Source organism: Anser anser, assembly GCF_964211835.1.
Source record: "Anser anser genome assembly, chromosome: 3".
NCBI lineage: Eukaryota > Metazoa > Chordata > Aves > Anseriformes > Anatidae > Anser > Anser anser.
This window is the reverse complement of record NC_139722.1, coordinates 111,609,397-111,628,008: the sequence shown is the minus strand read 5'-3', so window position 1 is coordinate 111,628,008 and position 18,612 is coordinate 111,609,397. Positions and strand designations below refer to the sequence as shown.

Genomic DNA, 18,612 nt, shown 5'->3' with positions numbered 1-18,612 from the left:
TTCTGCTAGGGTTAGGAAGGCTACGGCAATCAGGATTGGGATGATGTATAGGAGGGATATAACGAGGCAGCTTAGTGTTGTTATTTGAATCATGGGTGAAGCTAGGGAGAGGATTTGAACCTCTGGGGAAAGGGCTTAAGCCTTCTGCACTTGCCGGGCTCTGCCACTCTAGCTGGTCCTTTTCTAGGATTGAAAGTGGTGGGGGAAGGCCCTCTTCACGGTTTAGTTGGTTTCACTGCTTAGAGGGGGGGGGCGTGCTTGTGGTATTGGCCCCACTTTCCCGGTCCTTTCGTACTGGGGAGAGTGTGTCATAGATAGAAACCGACCTGGATTGCTCCGGTCTGAACTCAGATCACGTAGGACTGTTAATCGTTGAACAAACGAACCCTTAATAGCGGCTGCACCATTAGGATGTCCTGATCCAACATCGAGGTCGTAAACCCCCCTGTCGATATGGGCTCTTGAGGGGGATTGCGCTGTTATCCCTGGGGTAGCTTGGTCCATTAATCAATTATATTGGGTCTGGTCACTGTTAGCACTTTGAGGGGTAGCTCTAGGTAAAGAGGTATGGTCTTGTTTTTGGAGGATTTGTTCTCCTCCAAGGTCGCCCCAACCGAAAAATATCGACCAGGCTCTGCGATGGTAGTGGCCCCAGTGGGGTTGATTGAGGATTCGCGGTGGTCGTTGATTTTTAAGTTCCACAGGGTCTTCTCGTCTTATGTTCACATCCCCGCTTTTGCACGGGGAGATCAATTTCACTGATTATCTGTGAGAGACAGTTAAGACCTCGTTTAGCCATTCATACAAGTCTCGATTTATGGGACAATTGATTGCGCTACCTTTGCACGGTTAGGATACCGCGGCCGTTAAACCTAAGTCACCGGGCAGGCATCACCTTCAATACTTGTTTAATTTGCTGAAGGCTATGTTTTTGGTAAACAGTCGGGCCTTATTAATTTGCCGAGTTCCTTTCACAGATTTTAATCGCTCTTATAGGCGCTCCTGAGTCGGGTTAACAGGGTTAGTTAATACGTGGTCTTGTAGGGGTTTTTGTATCTGTCTAGGTCTGTTAATAATGTTTCTATGTAAGCTTGCGCCGTTAGAGGGGTGTGGCCCTGAGTTACTTATTTTAGCATTAATTCTCCTATATTCATAGGTTGACCTGTTTGTGATAAGGGAATCATCTTATTTTGGTATTTTTAGGTGGTGGAGCTTTGACGCACTCTTTTTTGATGGCTGCTTTAGGGCCCACGGTAGGATCAGTAGTAAGAATTATCCGCTAGTCGAGGTTGTGTCCTTTTTTAATGGAGCTGTCCCTCCATTAAATAGCTCTTAATCATCTCATTAGGGTTCAGGATGTCCGGTAGGGAGGATTAAGGGGGAACTTAGATTCGTTTCACAGGTAACCAGCTATCACCCAGCTCGGTTGGCTTTTCACCTCTACTGACAAGTCATCCCACTCTTTTGCAACAGAGACGGGTTCGCTCTCTTTAACTGCTTGAAAGTAGCTCGCTTGGGTTTCGGGGGGGCAAACTTTAGTTCACTTTGCTTGGTTGTTCTCGCTAAACCATGATGCAAAAGGTACAAGGGTTGATCTTTGCTGTCTGTCGCTTTGATTGTTTCACTGCTATTTCATCTTTCCCTTACGGTACTGGGGTCTCTATCGCGTCTAAGTGTCTTTTCTATCGCCTATACTAAGACTGTAAAATGCTTTAGTTTAATTAGTTTAGTAAATTCTTTAGTTTTGGTGTACTATTTGTGTGGTTGAGCTAGAGGGGGGGCTTCAAGACGATCCGGTCTAGTAGATATCTTTCAGGTGTAAGCTGAGTGCTTTGGTGTTATAGCTACGTCTTGATATTCTAAGTACACCTTCCGGTACACTTACCTTGTTACGACTTACCTCATCCTCAGCGTATTTATGGTATTAGTTATGTGGGATGTGGCTTTTGAGGAGGGTGACGGGCGGTATGTACGTGCCCCAGGGCCGGCTTAAAGTAGGCTCTATTGTCCCACTTTACTGCTAAATCCGCCTTCCAGAAGTGGTTTCACGCTTCTTTCCGTGTGCCCTATGAATAGGGAATGTAGCCCATTTCTTCCACTCCATAGGCTATACCTTGACCTGTCTTATTAGCGGGGTGCTATTGTGTCCACTGTTGTGCTCTCATTCGAGGTGGGCTGGCGACGGCGGTATGTAGGCTGTGTTGGCAAGGGGTGGTTGGGTTAATCGGGGATTATCGATTGTAGAACAGGCTCCTCTAGGTGGGTTTGGGGCACCGCCAAGTCCTTAGAGTTTTAAGCGTTTGTGCTCGTAGTTCTCTGGCGGATACTTCGGTAAAGTAAGTATCAAGATTTAGGGCCAGGCATAGTGGGGTATCTAATCCCAGTTTGGGCCCTGGCTTTCGTGGGTTTAAATCAGTCGTTAGTTCCTAAGATCATCTTAATGGTGTGTTTAGGTGCATCTTGGGCTTATGACAGCTCAGTTGCATTTTGATCTTAGTTAGCTAGGATAGGCATTTTACCACTCTTTACGCCGTGTCAATAGGACGGTTGATTTGGGTTTCTTGTATGACCGCGGTGGCTGGCACAAGATTTACCAACCCTTGAAGTTAGGCTGTTGCTATAACTAAGTCAAGTTTGCACTCATTGCTTAATGTTAATTACTGCTGAATACCCGTGGGGGCGTGGCTTAGCGAGGCGTCTTGGGCTACTACTTGGGTGTGCCTGATACCCGCTCCTCAAGGCCTGTATGGGGGTAGGTGGTCGAGGGCGTTTACACTGGGGCGCGGATACTTGCATGTATATATTTAGCAAAAACCAACCGTAAGGTTAGGACTAAGTCTTTTGTCCGCAGGCATGTTTTATGCCATCTTGGCAACTTCAGTGCCATGCTTTGTGTTAAGCTATGTGGACGGGGGTGTGGTTAGCTGATAGTTGAGTGGTGAGTGAGAGTGAAGTATATGAAATTATTGCTTGTGTTTACTATTTTTAGTACTGGAGTTTCTCTAATAAGTTTAAGTTATTTTGTATGTGTTTGTGTGTATATGTACATCGTTCCGATGATGTCATGGAAGGGATGATTAATGGAGTTTTAGAGGTAGTTTGCTGGGATTGGGCGATGAAGGTTTATGCTACATGGTGGTTAGCGAAAGTTTACTGGTTTAGTTTGTGAAGCGCAGGGGTTGCGCTTAATGATTTGTTGTTTTGTGCTATGTCCAACGAGCATTCATCCAATAGCCCCATTTAACCCGGAGGGTGGAGGTAACATTAACTGAATGTGGTCAAAGTGCATCAGTGTCAGGATGATTCCCCATATACGCCAACCGTCTCATCGAGGGACCCTTGAAATATAGGATAGGCCGTGAGGCAGGTGTGTCCAGGCTTAGATTGTGGGACCCCCGAGATCACTGGGAATAGCCACCTGTGAGGTAACCCCGGAAAAAATAAGAGGAACCAGAGGCGCCAAAAAGCTGGAACATGCCGCGATTACGCATTGAGAAGGTGAAAGTACTCACAGATGCCACTTTGAAGGGCAAGGAGGGGTGAGTGAACCCAATGGATGGCCCTGACCGAGGAACCAGAGGCGCAAAAATGTGAGGAGGGCGAGGGGTTTAGGGGGAACGTATGGGCCTGAAGCTAGTCATACCGGACATTATGTGCAACGGGTTGCTGATTTCACGTGAGGAGTACGATTAATAAATCCGTCTGATACGAACTGCATGAGATATGTGGTGGAGAGTTGTTGTTGGAGCATGTCCTGTGAGCATTCATTAAAATGGGGTCTTGTTATGCGCTTGAGTGGAGTTGTATTGGGTGTTGTGGGGTATGGTCCTAGAACATTCATGCCGGGTGGTTTGGTAGGAGTGTGTTTAAGGGTTTAATGGCCGTGTACATGTATGGGTTTAGCACCTGCTTATAAGATAGTCCGTATATAATGTATATTACTGGTACTATAGTATGTATGTATATGGGGTATATAAATTTATGCACGAATATGCATAACCAAATACCCCCGCCTCGGGGGGGGAGGGGGGGGGGTTAAGCATAATGGCATAGATGGGGTAGAATTATTGGGGGCTTGCGGTTAGTTCCTGTAGTTGAGAACAATGGCGGCTTTTCGAGCCGCAGGCCTCGGGTAGTGTCCGGGCAGGAATAATGACTTATTTTATGTTTTTTTTAGGGATTTGCTTTGCGGTGGGTGTTTTGGGTGTGGCGTCGAATCCTTCGCCGTATTATGGGGTTGTTGGTTTGGTGTTAGCGTCTGTGGCGGGGTGCGGGTGGTTGCTGGGCCTTGGGGTTTCGTTCGTGGCTTTAGTGCTGTTTATGGTGTATTTGGGGGGTATGCTGGTGGTGTTTGTTTATTCAGTAGCTTTAGCAGCGGAGCCTTTCCCTGGGGCTTGGGGGGATTGACGGGTGATTGGATGTGCAGTAGCGTTTGTGGCAATTGTTTTTGGGGGGTTGGTGTTTGGGGGGTTTATGGGGGCTTGGAAGTTCGGGGTTTCTACTGTGAATAATGTTGGGGTGTTTGTTGTTCGGTCGGATTTTAGTGGAGTTTCCATGTTTTATTCACATGGGGCAGGGATGTTTTTAGTGGCGGGTTGGGGGCTGTTGTTGACTTTGTTTGTTGTATTGGAGCTTGTGCGGGGGTTGTCGCGGGGTGCTATTCGGGCGGTTTAGGGGTTAGGGTCAGAGAATAGTTTATTGAAAATGCCAGCTTTGGGAGCTGGAGATAAAGGTTTGAGTCCTTTTTTTCTGAGTTTGGGGTACTCTAAGAAGTGGTAAGTCTTCAATCTTTGGTTTACAAGACCAATGTTTTTATAAACTATTAGAGTATTTAGCAGTTGAGTATTTTGTTTTCTAGGGCGCTTGCGGCGGGGAGGAGAAATAGGAGGATAGTGAAGTAGGCGATTGAAGCGAGTTGGCCGATGATGATGAATGGGTGTTCGACGGGTTGGCTTCCTACTCATGTTAGGACGAGGAGGTGGCGACTAGTACTCAGAATAGGAGCTGGGAGAGTGGTCGGAATGTTATTGCTCGTTGTTTTGATTTGTGCAGGAATGGGATTAGGAATAGGATCAGTACGGAGGCGGCCAGTGCTAATACGCCTCCTAGTTTATTTGGGATTGAACGTAGGATGGCGTAGGCGAATAGGAAGTATCATTCTGGCTTGATGTGTGGTGGGGTTACTAGTGGGTTTGCTGGGGTGAAGTTTTCTGGGTCTCCCAGGAGGTTAACCGCTCATGCTTCTTTCTTATGAGACGTTAGTAAACCAATTACATAGCCTTTTCAAGACTAAATCACAGGTAAAAATCCTGTACATCTCATGTGGCCAACCACTCCCAACTAGGATTCCAAGACGCCTCATCACCCATCATAGAAGAACTCGTTGAATTCCACGACCACGCCCTAATCGTTGCCCTAGCTATCTGCAGCCTAGTTCTCTACCTTTTAGCCCACATACTAACAGAAAAACTCTCGTCCAATGCTGTAGACGCCCAAGAAGTAGAGCTGATCTGGACAATCCTACCTGCTATCGTCCTGGTACTCCTCGCCCTCCCATCCCTACAAATCCTCTACATAATGGACGAAATCGACGAACCAGACCTCACCCTAAAAGCCATCGGCCACTAATGATACTGAAGCTACGAATACACAGACTTCAAAGACCTATCATTCGACTCCTACATAGTGCCCACCCCAGACTTACCCAACGGCCACTTCCGACTGCTAGAAGTTGACCACCGCGTAGTTATCCCAATAGAATCCCCCATCCGCGTGATCATTACTGCAGGAGACGTACTCCACTCCTGAGCAGTCCCAACGCTCGGAGTTAAAACAGACGCAATCCCAGGCCGACTAAACCAAACTTCATTCATTACCACCCGGCCTGGGATTTTTTACGGACAATGCTCAGAAATTTGCGGGGCTAATCACAGCTACATACCCATTGTAGTAGAATCAACCCCACTCCCACATTTCGAGGCCTGATCGTCCCTTCTATCATCATCCTAATCATTAAGAAGCTATGCAACAGCACTAGCCTTTTAAGCTAGCCAAAGAGGGACTTCCCCCTCCTTAATGATATGCCACAGCTTAACCCCGCACCATGATTTTCAATCATAATTATAACCTGATTAACCCTAGCACTCCTCATCCAACCAAAACTACTAGCCTTCACCACAACCAACCCCCCATCAAATAAGACCTCCCTCACTACCAAACCCACACCATGATCCTGACCATGAACCTAAGCTTCTTTGACCAATTTTCCAGCCCCAATCTATTCGGCATCCCCTTAATCCTACTATCCCTACTCTTCCCAGCCCTACTATTCCCGTCCCCAAACAACCGATGAATCAACAACCGCCTTTCTACTATCCAAACATGACTCCTTCACCTAATCACAAAACAACTAATAGTCCCACTCAACAAAAATGGCCACAAATGAGCCATAATATTTACATCCCTAATAATCATACTTCTTACAATCAACCTTCTAGGCCTCCTTCCATATACATTCACCCCAACCACCCAACTATCTATGAACATAGCCCTAGCCTTCCCACTATGGCTCGCCACACTACTAACAGGCATGTTTAACCATGTACGTGCCCCAGGGCCGGCTTAAAGTAGGCTCTATTGTCCCACTTTACTGCTAAATCCGCCTTCCAGAAGTGGTTTCACGCTTCTTTCCGTGTGCCCTATGAATAGGGAATGTAGCCCATTTCTTCCACTCCATAGGCTATACCTTGACCTGTCTTATTAGCGGGGTGCTATTGTGTCCACTGTTGTGCTCTCATTCGAGGTGGGCTGGCGACGGCGGTATGTAGGCTGTGTTGGCAAGGGGTGGTTGGGTTAATCGGGGATTATCGATTGTAGAACAGGCTCCTCTAGGTGGGTTTGGGGCACCGCCAAGTCCTTAGAGTTTTAAGCGTTTGTGCTCGTAGTTCTCTGGCGGATACTTCGGTAAAGTAAGTATCAAGATTTAGGGCCAGGCATAGTGGGGTATCTAATCCCAGTTTGGGCCCTGGCTTTCGTGGGTTTAAATCAGTCGTTAGTTCCTAAGATCATCTTAATGGTGTGTTTAGGTGCATCTTGGGCTTATGACAGCTTAGTTGCATTTTGATCTTAGTTAGCTAGGATAGGCATTTTACCACTCTTTACGCCGTGTCAATAGGACGGTTGATTTGGGTTTCTTGTATGACCGCGGTGGCTGGCACAAGATTTACCAACCCTTGAAGTTAGGCTGTTGCTATAACTAAGTCAAGTTTGCACTCATTGCTTAATGTTAATTACTGCTGAATACCCGTGGGGGCGTGGCTTAGCGAGGCGTCTTGGGCTACTACTTGGGTGTGCCTGATACCCGCTCCTCAAGGCCTGTATGGGGGTAGGTGGTCGAGGGCGTTTACACTGGGGCGCGGATACTTGCATGTATATATTTAGCAAAAACCAACCGTAAGGTTAGGACTAAGTCTTTTGTCCGCAGGCATGTTTTATGCCATCTTGGCAACTTCAGTGCCATGCTTTGTGTTAAGCTATGTGGACGGGGGTGTGGTTAGCTGATAGTTGAGTGGTGAGTGAGAGTGAAGTATATGAAATTATTGCTTGTGTTTACTATTTTTAGTACTGGAGTTTCTCTAAGTCCTAGGACTAGGAGGAAATGGTGTTTCATAGTGTGTAGGCGTCGGGATAGTCCGAGTATCGTCGGGGTATTCCTGATAGGCCTAGGAAGTGCTGGGGGAAGAACGTTAGGTTTACTCCTGTAAATATTACCCCGAAGTGGGCTTTTGCTCATGTTTGGTGTAGGGTAAACCCAGTGAGTAGTGGGAATCAGTGAGTAAATCCTGCTAGAATGGCAAAGACGGCGCCTATGGATAGGACGTAGTGGAAGTGGGCAACTACGTAGTACGTGTCGTGCAGGGCGATGTCTAGGGAAGAGTTTGCAAGAACGATTCCTGTTAATCCTCCGATGGTAAATAGGAAGATAAATCCTAGAGCTCATAGTATTGGGGGGGGTCTCATTTGATTGTTCCTCCGTGCAGGGTGGCTAGTCAGCTAAATACTTTGATTCCGGTAGGGATGGCAATGATTATAGTGGCTGATGTAAAGTAGGCTCGGGTATCAACGTCTATTCCTACTGTAAACATGTGGTGAGCTCAGACGATGAATCCTAGGAAGCCGATGGATAGTATGGCTCAGACTATTCCCATGTAGCCGAAGGGCTCCTTTTTGCCTGAGTAGTACGTGACTACGTGTGAGATGATTCCGAACCCCGGTAGGATCAGAATATAGACTTCTGGGTGTCCGAAGAATCAGAATAGGTGTTGGTACAGGATTGGGTCTCCTCCTCCAGCGGGGTCGAAGAATGTGGTGTTTAGGTTTCGATCAGTTAGTAATATTGTAATACCGGCGGCGAGTACGGGGAGTGATAGAAGGAGTAGGATGGCGGTAATTAGTACGGATCAGACAAATAGTGGGGTTTGGTATTGTGAGAGTGCGGGGGGTTTTATGTTGATGGCTGTGGTGATAAAGTTGATGGCCCCAAGGATGGAGGAGATACCGGCTAAGTGGAGTGAGAAGATAGCCAGGTCTACTGAAGCTCCGGCGTGGGCAAGGTCACCTGCTAGGGGAGGGTAGACAGTTCAGCCTGTGCCGGCGCCAGCTTCTACAGTGGATGAGGCTAGTAGTAGGAGGAATGATGGGGGGAGGAGTCAAAAGCTTATGTTGTTTATTCGCGGGAATGCTATGTCGGGGGCACCGATTATGAGGGGGACTAATCAGTTGCCGAATCCTCCGATCATGATGGGTATGACTATAAAGAAGCTTATTACAAAGGCGTGAGCGGTAACGATTACATTGTAAATTTGGTCGTCGCCTAGGAGAGTTCCTGGTTGTCCTAGTTCTGCGCGGATTAATAGGCTGAGTGCGGTGCCGACTATTCCTGCTCATGCCCCGAAGATGAGGTACAGGGTGCCAATATCCTTATGGTTAGTGGAAAATAGTCATCGGTTGATGAAGGTGACGGGTAAGATGGCTGAGTGTTGAAGCGTTAGGCTGTAGTCCTTTTTACAGAGGTTTAATTCCTCTTCTTATCGGCTCTGTAGTGAAATTCATGTTGAGTTGCAAGCTCATCGATGCGCACTAGGGTGCGTCAGGGTCTTTGTAGGCAGAAGCCAATTGGTTTAGGCATTTAGCTGTTAACTAGAGTTTTGTGGGATCGAAGCCCATCTGTCTAGGGAGGCTTTAGCTTAATTAAAGCGTCTGACTTGCATTCAGAAGATACAGGTTAATATTCTGTAAGTCTTAATGTGCAGAAACTAAGAGGGTTTAACTCTTATTTAAGGCTTTGAAGGCCTTCGGTTTGGGGTGTTATCCTAAGTTTCTAGACAATGGCATGTATTATTGGGGACAGGGGAAGTAAGAGGATTGATAGTGAGGCAAGGACCGCAGTAGGTGTGCTTGGGGCTTTGCTAGTGTATCATTGTTTTATGTGGTTAGAGGAGTTGGGGGGAAGGGTAATTGTTGAGTGGTATGCGAGGCGTAGGTAGAAGAAGAGGCTGAGCAGTGATAGCATGGCAATTGCCATGGCTGCTGGTGTTATTTCCTGTTTAGTTAGTTCTTGGATGATAAGTCACTTTGGTATAAAGCCTGTTAATGGGGGGAGGCCTGCTAGGGATAAAAGTACTAGTATTAGGGTGGCGTTTAGCACTGGGGTTTTTGTTCATGAGGTTGTGATCATGGATAGGTTAAGGGCTTTGATTTTGTTAAGGGCTAGGAATACGGCTGATGTTATGATTGTGTATAGGTAGAAGGTAAGTAAGGCCAATTTGGGGCTGTAAACTAGGATGATGGCGATTCAGCCTAAGTGGGAGATGGACGAGAAGGCTAGGATTTTGCGTGTTTGTGTTTGGTTCAGTCCTATTCAGCCTCCTAGTGCTGTTGAGGCTAGGGCCATGGCGGTGAGTAGAGCTGGGTCGAGGGATTTGGATGTTAGTAGGAGCAGGGTTAGTGGGGGGAATTTTATGAGGGTCGAGAGTAGCAGGGCTGTTATTAGTGGCGATCCTTGTAGTACTTCTGGGAATCAGAAGTGAAATGGCACTAGGCCCAGTTTAATAGCGATTGCTGCTGTCAGTAGTAGACAGGAGGTTGGGTGGTTTATTTGTGTGATGTCTCATTGGCCGGTGACTCAGGCATTGGTTATGCTAGAGAATAGGACCAGGGCGGAAGCAGCTGCTTGGGTTAGGAAGTATTTCGTTGCGGCTTCTACTGCTCGTGGGTGGTGGGATTTGGCAATTAGGGGAATGATGGCTAGTGCGTTGATCTCCAGTCCTGTCCAGGCCAGAACTCAGTGGTTGCTGGAAATTGTGATTGTGGTGCCCAAGATGAGGCTGAAGGTTATGATTGGGGTCGCGTAAGGGTTCATTAGTAGAGGAGGGGGTTAAACCATCATTTTCGGGGTATGGGCCCGATAGCTTGATTAGCTGACTCTACTAGAAAATAATATAAGGGAAGTATGGAGAATTTTGATTTCTCTTGTGTGGGTTCAATTCCTACTTTTCTAAGGTCAACAGGAAATGAGAGGGCTGTTATACCTCTATGTTCACTTTATCATAGTGACCCTTTGTAGTTCAGGCACATTTCCTTATGTAAGGAGGTAGGCCTGCATAGCAGATAGGTATGCTGATGTGTCAGAGGCACAGAGCTAGTGTGAGGGGTAGGAAGTTTTTTCATAGTAGGTGCATTAGTTGGTCATATCGGAATCGTGGGTATGAAGCTCGGACCCATAAGAAACCAGAAGATAGTAGGAGGACTTTTGTGGCTAGGATGACGGGGAATAGTTCTGTGGGTGGCCCTAGGGCGCTTGGGTTTAGGAATATGATGGCTGTAAGTGTATTTATTAGCATAATGTTCGCATATTCAGCTAGGAAGAATAAGGCGAAGGGTCCTGCGGCGTATTCAACGTTAAACCCTGAGACTAGCTCAGATTCACCCTCTGTGAGGTCAAAAGGAGCTCGGTTTGTCTCTGCTAGGGTGGATACGTATCATATTATTGCTAGGGGTCATGAGGAGAAAATGAAGTATAGAGGCTCCTGTGCGACGGCAAAGGAGCTGAGTGTGTAGCTTCCGCTTAGTATGATTATTGATAGCAGGATTATGGCCAGTGTCACTTCGTATGAAATGGTCTGTGCTACTGCCCGTAGGGCTCCGATTAGTGCGTATTTTGAGTTCGAGGCTCAGCCTGATCATAGGACTGAGTAGACGGCTAGGCTTGACATGGCTATTAGGAAGAGAACTCCGAGGTTTAGATCTGCTAGGGGAAATGGGAGTGGTAGTGGTGCTCAAGTGGTGAGGGCTAGGACAAGGGCTAGTATTGGTATCAGAATGAATAGAAGTGGGGAAGAGGTAGAGGGTCGGATGGGCTCTTTGGTAAATAGTTTCAGTCCGTCCGCAAATGGTTGAAGTAGGCCAAAAGGCCCGACAACGTTAGGGCCTTTGCGGGATTGTATGTAGCTTAGGATTTTCCGTTCTGCTAGGGTTAGGAAGGCTACGGCAATCAGGATTGGGATGATGTATAGGAGGGATATAACGAGGCAGCTTAGTGTTGTTATTTGAATCATGGGTGAAGCTAGGGAGAGGATTTGAACCTCTGGGGAAAGGGCTTAAGCCTTCTGCACTTGCCGGGCTCTGCCACTCTAGCTGGTCCTTTTCTAGGATTGAAAGTGGTGGGGGAAGGCCCTCTTCACGGTTTAGTTGGTTTCACTGCTTAGAGGGGGGGGGCGTGCTTGTGGTATTGGCCCCACTTTCCCGGTCCTTTCGTACTGGGGAGAGTGTGTCATAGATAGAAACCGACCTGGATTGCTCCGGTCTGAACTCAGATCACGTAGGACTGTTAATCGTTGAACAAACGAACCCTTAATAGCGGCTGCACCATTAGGATGTCCTGATCCAACATCGAGGTCGTAAACCCCCCTGTCGATATGGGCTCTTGAGGGGGATTGCGCTGTTATCCCTGGGGTAGCTTGGTCCATTAATCAATTATATTGGGTCTGGTCACTGTTAGCACTTTGAGGGGTAGCTCTAGGTAAAGAGGTATGGTCTTGTTTTTGGAGGATTTGTTCTCCTCCAAGGTCGCCCCAACCGAAAAATATCGACCAGGCTCTGCGATGGTAGTGGCCCCAGTGGGGTTGATTGAGGATTCGCGGTGGTCGTTGATTTTTAAGTTCCACAGGGTCTTCTCGTCTTATGTTCACATCCCCGCTTTTGCACGGGGAGATCAATTTCACTGATTATCTGTGAGAGACAGTTAAGACCTCGTTTAGCCATTCATACAAGTCTCGATTTATGGGACAATTGATTGCGCTACCTTTGCACGGTTAGGATACCGCGGCCGTTAAACCTAAGTCACCGGGCAGGCATCACCTTCAATACTTGTTTAATTTGCTGAAGGCTATGTTTTTGGTAAACAGTCGGGCCTTATTAATTTGCCGAGTTCCTTTCACAGATTTTAATCGCTCTTATAGGCGCTCCTGAGTCGGGTTAACAGGGTTAGTTAATACGTGGTCTTGTAGGGGTTTTTGTATCTATCTAGGTCTGTTAATAATGTTTCTATGTAAGCTTGCGCCGTTAGAGGGGTGTGGCCCTGAGTTACTTATTTTAGCATTAATTCTCCTATATTCATAGGTTGACCTGTTTGTGATAAGGGAATCATCTTATTTTGGTATTTTTAGGTGGTGGAGCTTTGACGCACTCTTTTTTGATGGCTGCTTTAGGGCCCACGGTAGGATCAGTAGTAAGAATTATCCGCTAGTCGAGGTTGTGTCCTTTTTTAATGGAGCTGTCCCTCCATTAAATAGCTCTTAATCATCTCATTAGGGTTCAGGATGTCCGGTAGGGAGGATTAAGGGGGAACTTAGATTCGTTTCACAGGTAACCAGCTATCACCCAGCTCGGTTGGCTTTTCACCTCTACTGACAAGTCATCCCACTCTTTTGCAACAGAGACGGGTTCGCTCTCTTTAACTGCTTGAAAGTAGCTCGCTTGGGTTTCGGGGGGGCAAACTTTAGTTCACTTTGCTTGGTTGTTCTCGCTAAACCATGATGCAAAAGGTACAAGGGTTGATCTTTGCTGTCTGTCGCTTTGATTGTTTCACTGCTATTTCATCTTTCCCTTACGGTACTGGGGTCTCTATCGCGTCTAAGTGTCTTTTCTATCGCCTATACTAAGACTGTAAAATGCTTTAGTTTAATTAGTTTAGTAAATTCTTTAGTTTTGGTGTACTATTTGTGTGGTTGAGCTAGAGGGGGGGCTTCAAGACGATCCGGTCTAGTAGATATCTTTCAGGTGTAAGCTGAGTGCTTTGGTGTTATAGCTACGTCTTGATATTCTAAGTACACCTTCCGGTACACTTACCTTGTTACGACTTACCTCATCCTCAGCGTATTTATGGTATTAGTTATGTGGGATGTGGCTTTTGAGGAGGGTGACGGGCGGTATGTACGTGCCCCAGGGCCGGCTTAAAGTAGGCTCTATTGTCCCACTTTACTGCTAAATCCGCCTTCCAGAAGTGGTTTCACGCTTCTTTCCGTGTGCCCTATGAATAGGGAATGTAGCCCATTTCTTCCACTCCATAGGCTATACCTTGACCTGTCTTATTAGCGGGGTGCTATTGTGTCCACTGTTGTGCTCTCATTCGAGGTGGGCTGGCGACGGCGGTATGTAGGCTGTGTTGGCAAGGGGTGGTTGGGTTAATCGGGGATTATCGATTGTAGAACAGGCTCCTCTAGGTGGGTTTGGGGCACCGCCAAGTCCTTAGAGTTTTAAGCGTTTGTGCTCGTAGTTCTCTGGCGGATACTTCGGTAAAGTAAGTATCAAGATTTAGGGCCAGGCATAGTGGGGTATCTAATCCCAGTTTGGGCCCTGGCTTTCGTGGGTTTAAATCAGTCGTTAGTTCCTAAGATCATCTTAATGGTGTGTTTAGGTGCATCTTGGGCTTATGACAGCTCAGTTGCATTTTGATCTTAGTTAGCTAGGATAGGCATTTTACCACTCTTTACGCCGTGTCAATAGGACGGTTGATTTGGGTTTCTTGTATGACCGCGGTGGCTGGCACAAGATTTACCAACCCTTGAAGTTAGGCTGTTGCTATAACTAAGTCAAGTTTGCACTCATTGCTTAATGTTAATTACTGCTGAATACCCGTGGGGGCGTGGCTTAGCGAGGCGTCTTGGGCTACTACTTGGGTGTGCCTGATACCCGCTCCTCAAGGCCTGTATGGGGGTAGGTGGTCGAGGGCGTTTACACTGGGGCGCGGATACTTGCATGTATATATTTAGCAAAAACCAACCGTAAGGTTAGGACTAAGTCTTTTGTCCGCAGGCATGTTTTATGCCATCTTGGCAACTTCAGTGCCATGCTTTGTGTTAAGCTATGTGGACGGGGGTGTGGTTAGCTGATAGTTGAGTGGTGAGTGAGAGTGAAGTATATGAAATTATTGCTTGTGTTTACTATTTTTAGTACTGGAGTTTCTCTAATAAGTTTAAGTTATTTTGTATGTGTTTGTGTGTATATGTACATCGTTCCGATGATGTCATGGAAGGGATGATTAATGGAGTTTTAGAGGTAGTTTGCTGGGATTGGGCGATGAAGGTTTATGCTACATGGTGGTTAGCGAAAGTTTACTGGTTTAGTTTGTGAAGCGCAGGGGTTGCGCTTAATGATTTGTTGTTTTGTGCTATGTCCAACGAGCATTCATCCAATAGCCCCATTTAACCCGGAGGGTGGAGGTAACATTAACTGAATGTGGTCAAAGTGCATCAGTGTCAGGATGATTCCCCATATACGCCAACCGTCTCATCGAGGGACCCTTGAAATATAGGATAGGCCGTGAGGCAGGTGTGTCCAGGCTTAGATTGTGGGACCCCCGAGATCACTGGGAATAGCCACCTGTGAGGTAACCCCGGAAAAAATAAGAGGAACCAGAGGCGCCAAAAAGCTGGAACATGCCGCGATTACGCATTGAGAAGGTGAAAGTACTCACAGATGCCACTTTGAAGGGCAAGGAGGGGTGAGTGAACCCAATGGATGGCCCTGACCGAGGAACCAGAGGCGCAAAAATGTGAGGAGGGCGAGGGGTTTAGGGGGAACGTATGGGCCTGAAGCTAGTCATACCGGACATTATGTGCAACGGGTTGCTGATTTCACGTGAGGAGTACGATTAATAAATCCGTCTGATACGAACTGCATGAGATATGTGGTGGAGAGTTGTTGTTGGAGCATGTCCTGTGAGCATTCATTAAAATGGGGTCTTGTTATGCGCTTGAGTGGAGTTGTATTGGGTGTTGTGGGGTATGGTCCTAGAACATTCATGCCGGGTGGTTTGGTAGGAGTGTGTTTAAGGGTTTAATGGCCGTGTACATGTATGGGTTTAGCACCTGCTTATAAGATAGTCCGTATATAATGTATATTACTGGTACTATAGTATGTATGTATATGGGGTATATAAATTTATGCACGAATATGCATAACCAAATACCCCCGCCTCGGGGGGGGAGGGGGGGGGGTTAAGCATAATGGCATAGATGGGGTAGAATTATTGGGGGCTTGCGGTTAGTTCCTGTAGTTGAGAACAATGGCGGCTTTTCGAGCCGCAGGCCTCGGGTAGTGTCCGGGCAGGAATAATGACTTATTTTATGTTTTTTTTAGGGATTTGCTTTGCGGTGGGTGTTTTGGGTGTGGCGTCGAATCCTTCGCCGTATTATGGGGTTGTTGGTTTGGTGTTAGCGTCTGTGGCGGGGTGCGGGTGGTTGCTGGGCCTTGGGGTTTCGTTCGTGGCTTTAGTGCTGTTTATGGTGTATTTGGGGGGTATGCTGGTGGTGTTTGTTTATTCAGTAGCTTTAGCAGCGGAGCCTTTCCCTGGGGCTTGGGGGGATTGACGGGTGATTGGATGTGCAGTAGCGTTTGTGGCAATTGTTTTTGGGGGGTTGGTGTTTGGGGGGTTTATGGGGGCTTGGAAGTTCGGGGTTTCTACTGTGAATAATGTTGGGGTGTTTGTTGTTCGGTCGGATTTTAGTGGAGTTTCCATGTTTTATTCACATGGGGCAGGGATGTTTTTAGTGGCGGGTTGGGGGCTGTTGTTGACTTTGTTTGTTGTATTGGAGCTTGTGCGGGGGTTGTCGCGGGGTGCTATTCGGGCGGTTTAGGGGTTAGGGTCAGAGAATAGTTTATTGAAAATGCCAGCTTTGGGAGCTGGAGATAAAGGTTTGAGTCCTTTTTTTCTGAGTTTGGGGTACTCTAAGAAGTGGTAAGTCTTCAATCTTTGGTTTACAAGACCAATGTTTTTATAAACTATTAGAGTATTTAGCAGTTGAGTATTTTGTTTTCTAGGGCGCTTGCGGCGGGGAGGAGAAATAGGAGGATAGTGAAGTAGGCGATTGAAGCGAGTTGGCCGATGATGATGAATGGGTGTTCGACGGGTTGGCTTCCTACTCATGTTAGGACGAGGAGGTGGCGACTAGTACTCAGAATAGGAGCTGGGAGAGTGGTCGGAATGTTATTGCTCGTTGTTTTGATTTGTGCAGGAATGGGATTAGGAATAGGATCAGTACGGAGGCGGCCAGTGCTAATACGCCTCCTAGTTTATTTGGGATTGAACGTAGGATGGCGTAGGCGAATAGGAAGTATCATTCTGGCTTGATGTGTGGTGGGGTTACTAGTGGGTTTGCTGGGGTGAAGTTTTCTGGGTCTCCCAGGAGGTTAACCGCTCATGCTTCTTTCTTATGAGACGTTAGTAAACCAATTACATAGCCTTTTCAAGACTAAATCACAGGTAAAAATCCTGTACATCTCATGTGGCCAACCACTCCCAACTAGGATTCCAAGACGCCTCATCACCCATCATAGAAGAACTCGTTGAATTCCACGACCACGCCCTAATCGTTGCCCTAGCTATCTGCAGCCTAGTTCTCTACCTTTTAGCCCACATACTAACAGAAAAACTCTCGTCCAATGCTGTAGACGCCCAAGAAGTAGAGCTGATCTGGACAATCCTACCTGCTATCGTCCTGGTACTCCTCGCCCTCCCATCCCTACAAATCCTCTACATAATGGACGAAATCGACGAACCAGACCTCACCCTAAAAGCCATCGGCCACTAATGATACTGAAGCTACGAATACACAGACTTCAAAGACCTATCATTCGACTCCTACATAGTGCCCACCCCAGACTTACCCAACGGCCACTTCCGACTGCTAGAAGTTGACCACCGCGTAGTTATCCCAATAGAATCCCCCATCCGCGTGATCATTACTGCAGGAGACGTACTCCACTCCTGAGCAGTCCCAACGCTCGGAGTTAAAACAGACGCAATCCCAGGCCGACTAAACCAAACTTCATTCATTACCACCCGGCCTGGGATTTTTTACGGACAATGCTCAGAAATTTGCGGGGCTAATCACAGCTACATACCCATTGTAGTAGAATCAACCCCACTCCCACATTTCGAGGCCTGATCGTCCCTTCTATCATCATCCTAATCATTAAGAAGCTATGCAACAGCACTAGCCTTTTAAGCTAGCCAAAGAGGGACTTCCCCCTCCTTAATGATATGCCACAGCTTAACCCCGCACCATGATTTTCAATCATAATTATAACCTGATTAACCCTAGCACTCCTCATCCAACCAAAACTACTAGCCTTCACCACAACCAACCCCCCATCAAATAAGACCTCCCTCACTACCAAACCCACACCATGATCCTGACCATGAACCTAAGCTTCTTTGACCAATTTTCCAGCCCCAATCTATTCGGCATCCCCTTAATCCTACTATCCCTACTCTTCCCAGCCCTACTATTCCCGTCCCCAAACAACCGATGAATCAACAACCGCCTTTCTACTATCCAAACATGACTCCTTCACCTAATCACAAAACAACTAATAGTCCCACTCAACAAAAATGGCCACAAATGAGCCATAATATTTACATCCCTAATAATCATACTTCTTACAATCAACCTTCTAGGCCTCCTTCCATATACATTCACCCCAACCACCCAACTATCTATGAACATAGCCCTAGCCTTCCCACTATGGCTCGCCACACTACTAACAGGCATGTTTAACCATGTACGTGCCCCAGGGCCGGCTTAAAGTAGGCTCTATTGTCCCACTTTACTGCTAAATCCGCCTTCCAGAAGTGGTTTCACGCTTCTTTCCGTGTGCCCTATGAATAGGGAATGTAGCCCATTTCTTCCACTCCATAGGCTATACCTTGACCTGTCTTATTAGCGGGGTGCTATTGTGTCCACTGTTGTGCTCTCATTCGAGGTGGGCTGGCGACGGCGGTATGTAGGCTGTGTTGGCAAGGGGTGGTTGGGTTAATCGGGGATTATCGATTGTAGAACAGGCTCCTCTAGGTGGGTTTGGGGCACCGCCAAGTCCTTAGAGTTTTAAGCGTTTGTGCTCGTAGTTCTCTGGCGGATACTTCGGTAAAGTAAGTATCAAGATTTAGGGCCAGGCATAGTGGGGTATCTAATCCCAGTTTGGGCCCTGGCTTTCGTGGGTTTAAATCAGTCGTTAGTTCCTAAGATCATCTTAATGGTGTGTTTAGGTGCA

The 18,612-nt window shown here is 47.0% G+C and overlaps 2 long non-coding RNA genes across 2 annotated transcripts in view; one reads left to right on the top strand and one right to left on the bottom strand.

The window, feature by feature from the left end:
* Nucleotides 1-18,612, top strand: part of LOC310897992 — a 927,268-nt gene that overhangs the window by 224,156 nt on the left and 684,500 nt on the right. The gene's annotated exons all lie outside the window — the stretch shown is intronic.
* The window catches only part of LOC310897994, a 149,296-nt gene continuing 130,857 nt past the window's right edge, over nucleotides 174-18,612 (bottom strand). The window contains exon 3 of the long non-coding RNA XR_014582877.1: nucleotides 174-17,032. This is a non-coding gene — a long non-coding RNA (uncharacterized lncRNA). The remainder of the gene's footprint in view (nucleotides 17,033-18,612) is intronic.